A 9,811-nucleotide genomic window follows, 5' to 3' on the forward strand; every position below is an offset into this window, starting at 1 on the left:
CGTCGCACCTGCTGCAGCGCGCCTGGTGCTCCGCCAGGGACCGGCTCCTGGCGGTGATGAAGAGGCCCATTAGCCGCTTCTACCTTTAGGGCGGACTGGGCCGGCTCTCCCCACCTCCCAATTAGGACGTTAGAAACCGTCAACCAAGATTAATAGTTGCCCTGCTCCGGGGCAGGGGGATGAGCTTGCCACGCCGCTCGCTTCGCGCCAACTCGGTGCAGGCCGGGCGCAACAGCTGCCGCCGCCCTCCGCCAGCCTCCTTTCCCGCACCCCACCCCAGGCGCACCTGAGGCTCTGAGTCCAGCAATGGGGTCGTGGGTGTCAGTTCCGGCTGCGTCTCCGACTAGGGCTCGGCGGGCTCTTAGGGCTGGGGTGTGTGTATGGGGGTGGGGTGGGGGACGTCCGCCCTCTCCAGGGACCGCCCGGCTTTTCCCAGGACTCCATTTAAGGACTCCCACTCTAAAAGATCTTCTGACCTTCGCTGTCTCCGAAAGCTCTCTGGCCCCCGCCCTCCCACTAGTTTTTCTCCTTATTCCGTCTCTTGCAGGATGTCACAGTTTCCAGTGAATGTCCCATATTTGTGCTTTTTCCTTTCATTGTGCCAGTCTGTCATTGACGTTTGTCTTCCCCAGCAGGACTGCGGGTTCCAGGGAGAAAGGACTGCGGTCCTGATCAGTAATCGTGTGTGGAACACGAGTGGGCAATGGGCTTTATCCCAACCTCTGCTTCCTGTGCAGGCTCCCTGCCCCCTTCTTAAACACTGTCCTAGCACCTACGCTTTCTTCTAACTCAGGGAACGTCCATGTTTACGATTCAAGGCCTTTTCCCCCTTGGTGCCATAGGCTCCTGGAGGGCAGGCCGGGGCCTGGGCACCCCCAATGCTTGCCAGCAGGGAGGTAAACACTTTGACAGATGATGGTGTCTAGGAGTTCCAGGGCTCTTCAGTCTTGTTCTTGTAAGGGCTTGATGGTCTAGAGGGGTGAACGACCTGTCTCAGGTCGCTCATCTGTTAGGAGCAAAGCCATGATGAAGTGGCCTGCCTGCGAGTATTCTCCAAAGATCATAGCGTCTGGGACCCGGAGGAAGCCCCTTCTGACTTGCAGTTTCTAAGGCCGGGAGCACCCGCGGGAGGTCTCAGCTACCTCCTTCCTTTGGCAAAGTTGTGACCCAGAACTAAGCCTTTCCCTCTCTCTCCCAGACAAGGGGTTGGGGGCCCAGGGATGCCCTGTATTCTGTATCAACAGGGGCCAAGTCTTTCCATTAAGTCTCCACTATGGTTTTTTTTTTTTTTTTTCAGAGGATTTTTTTTTTGCTACAGGGCACATGCGCTTGCCAGACAGAGAGAGAGACAGGGAGACAGAAAGCGAGAAATCACTCCCCAGGGGGGATGGTCATGCCACAATCCCTTCTCCTCCATTCTCCTCTCGGGATCTTGGGCACGCACACACAGGCGCCAGGCCGTGAGTTTAAGCCACCAGGTTCAGGACTCGAATTGCGGTCGACTATGTGGGAGTCCAGCGACATAGCCATTACGCTAACTGCTGGTCCCTCCACTGTGTTTTTTTTTTTTGTCCTAGGAAGTAAAAGCAGGGGAGTCCCCTCTGCAACCTGGAGGGATAGGCCCTGCCTGTTTTCCCCTCACCTCCAGCATTAGAGACAGATACTGATTTGGGACAGAACTGAAGAATGAAGAGCGCTAGAGGGAAAATGCTAGAACCGAGTGGGGGAGCCTGCCTGAGCTCCTCCTCCACCCATCACACCCTCGGTGTTCCGGGCTAGAACCCGCATACTCTAGGGGAGACGGGGTGGGAGTAGGTTTGGGGGTGGGGGCAAGATCGATACATCACCAGGTTTGATGACCGCAGGCTTTCACCTTGCAGATAATGGGGTGAGCAGTGGCAAACACTCCCCGACAGAGCGGGCTCCCCCGGCCTTAATGAGATAATCAATACTTGTTCTCGGCTTAATTTCCATCTAATTGCTCTTTAACGACGCCGGATAATGGGCCGCCTCCTGTGAGGGGGGAGCTGGCTGGGAATCCGACCTGCCTCGGACTCCCGCCTTTCCTCCCCGGGCGGGCGCGGTGCCCTCGCGCAGGTGGGAAAGCGGATTCCCGCCGTGGCTGGAGCGCCCTCCGCGAGCCTCCCAGCCTCGCGCCGCCACCTGCCTGTGGCATTCTCCGTTCCCACAGGAGGACGCTCCAGGTATTTGACACAGGCACCTGGCCAGGGCTCCCAGTGTGGGGCTGAGGGCCACCCACTGAATGGGCGGCAGAACAAGCCCATCCCTCTCCTCCCTTCCGCTTCTGGTCTGAAGGCTGAGATGCTGCTGCGTCTCTGCAGCTGAGGCTCCAAGCGCGTTTCCCTCTGCGCGCAGGCTGCGCTACCTCCCCGAGGAACCTGGCTGTCAGCACCGATCATTCAGACAGGAGGAGAGGGAAGCCAGTGAGGAGGGCTGCCTCCACCACACCCGCCCCCAGCCCGATTTCCGCTACCACTGGCCCCCCAACCACCAGTGCCAGGAAGGTTCGTGCCAACACCAGCAGCTCCCGTATTAGCCGTAACTTCTCTGCCCTGCTCCTGGCGGTCTCAGCACTAGAAGCAGCTGGAAGTTCTGCCCAAGGCCTCACAAGCATTCTGGCAATCACAGGGGACCAACCTGCCTTCACCTCCCATCTCCCTACCCACCTCTTATTTTCCTTTAAAAACATTTTTTTTTTTTTTGGTGGGTTGGCAGGTTGTGGTGTTTTTAAGGTGCTGGACTCCCACATGGCCTGCCATGATCTGAGTCCCGGATGTGGTGGCTTGCTTTCTCACTTTCCCTTTCTCTCTGTCTCTCTCTGGTCAAAATAAAATCATAATAAAAAAATAAAGAAAATAATTCTTGAAAAACATTTTTTGTTAGAGGTTTTTGACTTTGGGCACATATGTTCCCTGGAGGGAGATAAAAACAGAGACAATAATAATAATAAAAAAGAAACAGAGACAATGAGAGGGAAAGTGAGAAATCATCCCACTCTCCGCCCCAGGGAGAATTGTCACACCACAATCCCACCTCCTCCACTCTCCTCCTGGGGTCTTGGGCATGTACAAACACGCATGCACATAGTTGGGGTGAGTTTCAAACCACTGGGTCCAGGACTCGAACCAGAATTGGCCATGTGGGAGTACAGTGACATAACTGCTACACCATCTGCTGGCCCCATCTTTTATTTTCTTTTTGTCTTGTTTTAAGAATTATTTTATTTAACTTTATTTAGTTAGTTAGTTGGTTTAATTTGACCAGAGAGAGTTAGAGAGAGAGAAAGAGAGGATGAGAGAGAGAGAGAAGTTGAGAAAGCAAGCTGTCAGGTCTGGGACTTGAACCATGGTTGGCCACGTAGGAGTCCAATGCCCTTAACCACCACACCACTTGCTGGTCCCATATTTTCTTAGAGCCACCCCTGAAGCACTGTAGCCTCAGGTGTGCAGACGCTGTGACCTGCAGTGTTCTCCCCACCTCGCTCCCCGCTCCTGATCTGCTGTCCGGGCACACACTCACCCGTATTCCTACAGCCTGGCTCCTGAACCTGCAGTGAACATGTTTATAGGCCTGCTCGTGGCCCCTTGCCTGCAGCTCCAGCTACTCGGGAGGCTGAGGAAGGCAATCCTGAGTCTGAGGCCAAGCTGGGCAACATAGCAAGACTCCACCTCTGAAAAAAATAAAATAAATGTGTAAAACACCTGCAGTTCTGGCTCCAGTTATACTGCAGGGAGGCGGACAAAGATACGATAACTGTGTCAGGGTAGTCTGATGGGCAGAATCACACCACAGTCTGGGCCGGCTGATGGTGTGGTGGGTAAGGTGCTGGATCCCGCATAGAAGACCTTGGTTTGAGTCCCAGACTCGGCAGCTTGAAACTCACTCCAGACACGTGTGCTTACATGCCCCAAATCCCAGGAGGAGAATGGAGGAGGAGGGGTTGCTCTGTGGCCATCCCCCTTGGGGGTTGATTTCTCACTGGCCTTCTCCTTCTGTCTCCTTCTGTCTCTCTCTGGCAAGTGCACACTCTCTATTGCAAACAAACAAACAAACAAAAAACCCTAAAAATAAATCATTCCATGGACCTAGACAGCCCAGGTTGTCTTCACTCTGTGGCTCACTGGCCAGCGTGACACTGGGCAAACGCGCCTGCAGGTCTGAGCCTCAGCTTCCTTAGCCAAGAAATAAGGTTAATAATCCTACCTTAAAAGGTTTTAAAAGTCTGAAAGCATCTAGTGTATGTAAATTGCTGGCACACTGTAGCCACCTGATAAGAGATAGCTATTATTGTTGCTGTTTTTCTTATCTAAGGTTAGAGCTGAAAGAACCATCTAAGGGGTTACGGGGCAGGTGGATATCAGAGATGAGGAACACAGGCCAGGTCAGGACTGCTCTATCTAAAACAGCAGCCAGAACCCAACTGCTGTTATTTATTTTTTCCTTTTTAATTTTTTTTTTTTTCCAGAGAGTATGTGTGCTCAGCGGAGAGAGAGACAGAGGGGAAGAAGAAAGCATCCCCCAGGGGAAATGCCATGCCACCATCCCTTCTGTTCCCTTTCTCTGTTCTGTCACACATATGCATGTACCGGCTTACTCTTCAAGCCACTGGGTCTGGGACTCAAACTGCAGGGTTAGTCTTGCGGGATTGGGCTGCCTTAACCACCAGGCCACGGAGCTGGCCCAGCTTCCATTATCTCTAGGTAGACCAAGTTTCTTATTTTTGTTTCTGTTTCTTTGTGTTAATTAATTAATTAATTATTTGGCCATAGGGCACATGTGCTCACTGGAGAGAGAGAGAGAGAGACAGTGAGCAGGAGAGTGAGAAATCGCCCCCTAAGGAAGATGGCCATGCCACTATTCCTTCTCTTCCTCTCTCCTTCTGAGGAGCTATGCGTAACCATTATGCTGTATATACACACACACACACACACATATATATACATACATATAAAAACTTAAAATGATGTATTATATATACATATATACATACATATACACACATATATATGTATATTAAAAAAACTTAAAATTAAGCAAAAACATAAGAACACTGTGTCACAGACCAGCAGATGGCATAATGGCTATGTCACTGGACTCCCACATAGTTGACCACAGTCTGAGTCTCAGACCTGGTGGCTTAAAACTCACACCGAGTGCATGTGCATGCGTGCCCAAAATCCCAAGAGGAGAATGGAGGAGAAGGGTTTGTGCTGTGGCCATCCCCCCAGAGGGTGATGTTTTTGCTTTCTGTCTCTCTGGTGAGTGCATGGTTCCTATAGCAAAAGTCTTTCACTCAAAAAAAAAAAAAAAAAAAAACCTCAAACTATAAAACTACTGGTGGAAAACACTGGAGAAATTCTCGTAGGCAAAGACATCTTAAATAAGACCACCAAAGCACAGACAATAATCCCAAAAATAGACAAGTGGGATTACATCAGATTAAGAAGTTTCTGCATGCCAAAAGACAGAGTAATTAGCGTGAATTGACAACCTTTGGAATGGAAGTTGTTTTTTTAAAAGACTTGCTTTATTTAACTTTATTTATTTTTATATTTTAATCTGACCAGAGAGGGACAGACAGAGAGACAAAGTGAGAAAGCAAGCTGCCAGGTCCAGGACTCAAACCACAGTTGGCCATGTGGGAGTCCAGTGCCCTTCACCACCATGCCACCTGCTGGCCCAGAAGGGGAGAAGATTTTTGTAAACTATTCTTCAGATAAGGGACTGATAACCAGAATACACCAGGAACTCAAGCAGCTAATCTGAAAAGAAAAGAAAAGAAAAAAGAACCCAATTAAAAGATGGGAAAAAGAGCTGAATAAACAACTCTATAAGGAAGACATATGAACAGCCAAAACGCATATGAAAGAATGCTCAACATCCCTCAACATAAGGTAGATGCAGATCAACATCACAATGAGATACCACCTAACCCCTGTCAGAATGGCTAAGGTTAAAAAGCAATAAAGGATAAATGCTGGCGGGTTGTGAGGAAAGGGGAACTCTCAGACACTGCTGGTGGGAATGTAAATTGGTCCAGCCACTGTGCGGAACGATATGGAGGGTCCTCAAGGACCTTCAAGTAGAACTACCATATGATGCAGCAATCCCACTCCTGGATGTCTACCCAAAGGACAGGAGAACGCTCAGTCGGAAAAGCGCTTGCACATCTGTGTCTACTGCAGCCTTAGTCACAATTGCTGAGACATGGAACCAACCCAAGGTCCACGAACAGATGAATGGATTGGAGAATTGTGGCACATGTTCTCTATGGAATACCACTCAGCCATAGGAAACAAGACCCTGGCATTTGGTAGAAAGTGGGCGGATATGGAAGATTTATAGCTGAGTCAAGCAAGCCAGACATTTAAAGGGTTATAGATTCTGGCGACAATGTGGGAAGAGGGTGGGAGAAGGGGAGAGTGTAAAGAAAGGAATTAGGGAGGAAAATAGGCAAAACATTTATGGGACACAGAAATGAGTTATTATCTGTTGATGATATGTGTTTTTGTTTTGTTTTCTGTTTGTTTGTTTTGGAGAGGTTTTTGCCATAGGGCACGTGTGCTCGCCAGAAAGAGAGAGAGGCAGAGAGACAGAAAACAAGAAATCACTCCCCAGGGGGGATGGCCATACCACAATCCCTTCTCCTCCATTCTCCTCTCAGGATCTTGGGGGCGCACACACACATGCACAGCGTGAGTTTAAGCCACCGGATCTGGGATTTGAACCATGGTTGACACCTCGGAGTCCAGCGACATAGCTATTACGCCAACTGCTGGTCCTGATATGTGTTTTGTATCCTTAACTGGACTGGTGTGAAGTGTGTTCATGTTGGGTAAATTCAGCTTACAAGTTGGGGACCAGCAGGTGGAGTGATGATTAAGGTGCTGGACACTCCCACATGGCTGACCGCAGTTCGAGTCCTGGACCTGGTGGCTTGCTTTCTCACTTTCTCCCTTTCTCTCTCTCCCTGTGTCTCTCTCTGGTCAAATTAAAATGAATGAATGAATAAATAAAATTAAATTATATCATTGAAAAAACTTACAGGCAAAGTGATGTATAGTGATTAAATGTATAAAATTTAAATAAATAATAAATAAGAAAAAGAAAAAAAGATTATTCAAAAAAACACAACAGAGGGAACCAGCAGTTAGCGTAATGGCTATGTCGCTGGACTCCCACGTAGTCGCCCGCGGTTCGTGTCCTGGACCCGGTGGCTTAAAACTCACGCCGGGCGCGTGTGCGTGCGTGCCCAAGATCCCGAGAGGAGAATGGAGGAGAAGGGATTGTGGCGTGACCATCCCCCCTGGGGGGTGATTTCTCGCTTTCTGTCTCTATGTCTCTCTCTGTCTGCCTGGTGAGCGCACGCGCCCTACAGTGAAAATCTCTCCAAAAAAAACCAAAAAACAAACAAAAAAAAAACACACAACAGGAAAACACTGCCTAATACAACATGTCTAATGGCTGAATTCGCCCTTGTTTCTCAGAAGAAACAGGTTCAGAGGGTTTGCAGGTGCTGGCAAAGCTGAGCCTGGAAGCCTGGGTTCTAAGTCAAAATAAAAACTTCTCCTAGGACACACTTTCTAGACGACGGGGCCTCTTCAGCTGCCACTTACCTCAGATGCTGCTTCCTTTACGGACAGGGCCCAAAGGCTGGGCCTGTGTTAGTGCTTGGCGGGGGTCAGAGCATCCTGGTCTCTTGTGATACATCCAAGTTGTTTCTAAATGTTGTAAATGGGACCAGCAGATGGCGGAATGGTTACATCGCTGGACTTCCACATCGTTGACCGCAGTTTGAGTCCCAGATTCAGGGCCTTAAAACTCACACCAGGTGCTGTGCGTTGTGTGCCCGAGAACCCAAGAGGAGAATGGAGGAGAAGGGATTGCGGTGTGGCCATCCCCCACTCCCTGGGAGTGATTTCTCACTTTCTGTCTTTCTGGCAAGCACACACGCCCTATAGCAAAAATCTCTCAGGGGTTGGCAGGTAGCGTGGTGGTTAAGGACACTGGACTCCCACATGGTCAATCACAGTTTGAGTCCCGGATCTGATGACTTGCTTTCTTTACCTCTCCTCTCTCTCGCGCGCTCTCTCTCTCTCTCTCTCTCTCACACACACACACACACACACACACACATGCTGTCCCTCTCTGGTGAAATTTAAATAAAATAAATAAGGTAAATAATTATTCAAAAAAAGTATTTTTAGAGATCAGCAGTTGGTGTAATGGCTATCTTGCTGGAGTTCCATGTAGTCGACCGCGGTTCGAGTCCCAGACCCAGTAGCTTAAACTCATGCTGGGTGCACGTGCGTGCGTGCCCAAGATCCCGAGAGGAGAATAGAGGAGAAGGGATTGTGGCGTGGCCATATAAATAAGGTAAATAATTATTCAAAAAAAGTATTTTTAGAGATCAGCAGTTGGTGTAATGGCTATCTTGCTGGAGTTCCATGTAGTCGACCGCGGTTCGAGTCCCAGACCCAGTAGCTTAAACTCATGCTGGGTGCACGTGCGTGCGTGCCCAAGATCCCGAGAGGAGAATAGAGGAGAAGGGATTGTGGCGTGGCCATCCCCCCTGGGGGTGATTTCTCACTTTCTGTCTCTCTGTATCTCTTTATCTTCCTGGCAAGTGCACGTGCCCTATGGCGAAAACCTCTCAAAAATAAAGTATTTAAAAACATTTTCTCTATAAATAAATAAATGGAAGTGTGGCAGTAAGTCAAGTCCCAGGCCCTCAGAGATCTAAAAGCCTCCATATTTCTTTTTTCTTTCTTTCTTCCTTTATTTCTTTTCTTCCCTTTTTTCTTTTCTGCTAGTGTGCGCTCGCCGGAGACAGAAAGGGAGCGACAGGGAGTAAGCGCCACCCCGTGGAGCATGGTAGTACTGCAACTCCTCCTCCATTTCTCCATTCCATCAGGATTTTAGGCACGCACACACGTGCCTGGCGTGTTTGTTGTTTGTTTGTTTGTTTTTAGAGGTTTTTGCTATAGGGCGCGTGCGCCAGCCAGACTGACACAGAAAGTCAGAGAGATAGAAAGCGAGAAATCACCCCCCCAGGGAGGATGGCCACACTACAATCCCTTTTCCTCCATGCCCGGCGTGAGTTTAAGCCACTGGGTCCGGGTCGCAAACCGCGGTCGACTACGTGGGAGTCCAGCGACATAGCCATTACGCTAACTGCTGGTCCCCTGGCGTGTTCTTCAAGCTCCTGAACCTGAGATTTGAACTGCAGTCAGCCATGTGGGATCCATTCCCTTAACCACTAGGCCACAGGGCAGGCCCACACACATTTTTTGGGCTTGTCAACTTCATTCAAGTTCCGATTCTACTCCACAAATTTCCCACTTGTATTCCCCCAGTCAGGTGACAGAAGCAATAGGTTGGCCCGGCCTCCTCTTTTTTTTTTTTTTGTTAGGGTCTTCTCTTGATTGTCATCTTTTGTTACCTCTTCCCTAATCTTGCCCTTAGGGAAAAAATGGTAGAAAAGGCAGTAAGGGAGATCAGAAGATGGCATAATGGTTACGACACTGGACTCCCATGTAGCCTACTGAGGTTCGAGGTTCGAGTCCCAAATCCGGTGCTTAAAATTCACACAGGGGGAACCAGCAGTTAGCGTAATGGCTATGACGCTGGACTCCCACGTAGTTGACAGAGGTTCGATTTCCAGACCCGGTGGCTTAAACTCATGCTGGGCGTGTGTGCGTACGTGCCCAAGATCCCGAGAGGAGAATGGAGGAGAAGGGATTGCGGCATGACCATCCCCCCGGGGGGTGATTTCTCGCTTTCTGTCTCT

The 9,811-nt window shown here is 49.5% G+C and overlaps 1 pseudogene; it reads left to right on the forward strand.

Annotated features, from left to right (window-relative positions):
- Positions 1-802: 802 nt before the first annotated feature.
- LOC102494061 (L-lactate dehydrogenase B chain-like) overlaps positions 803-9,811 on the forward strand; it is a 14,459-nt pseudogene continuing 5,450 nt past the window's right edge.

Source organism: Tupaia chinensis, unplaced genomic scaffold (assembly GCF_000334495.1).
Source record: "Tupaia chinensis unplaced genomic scaffold, TupChi_1.0 Scaffold144255_1, whole genome shotgun sequence".
Lineage (NCBI taxonomy): Eukaryota > Metazoa > Chordata > Mammalia > Scandentia > Tupaiidae > Tupaia > Tupaia belangeri.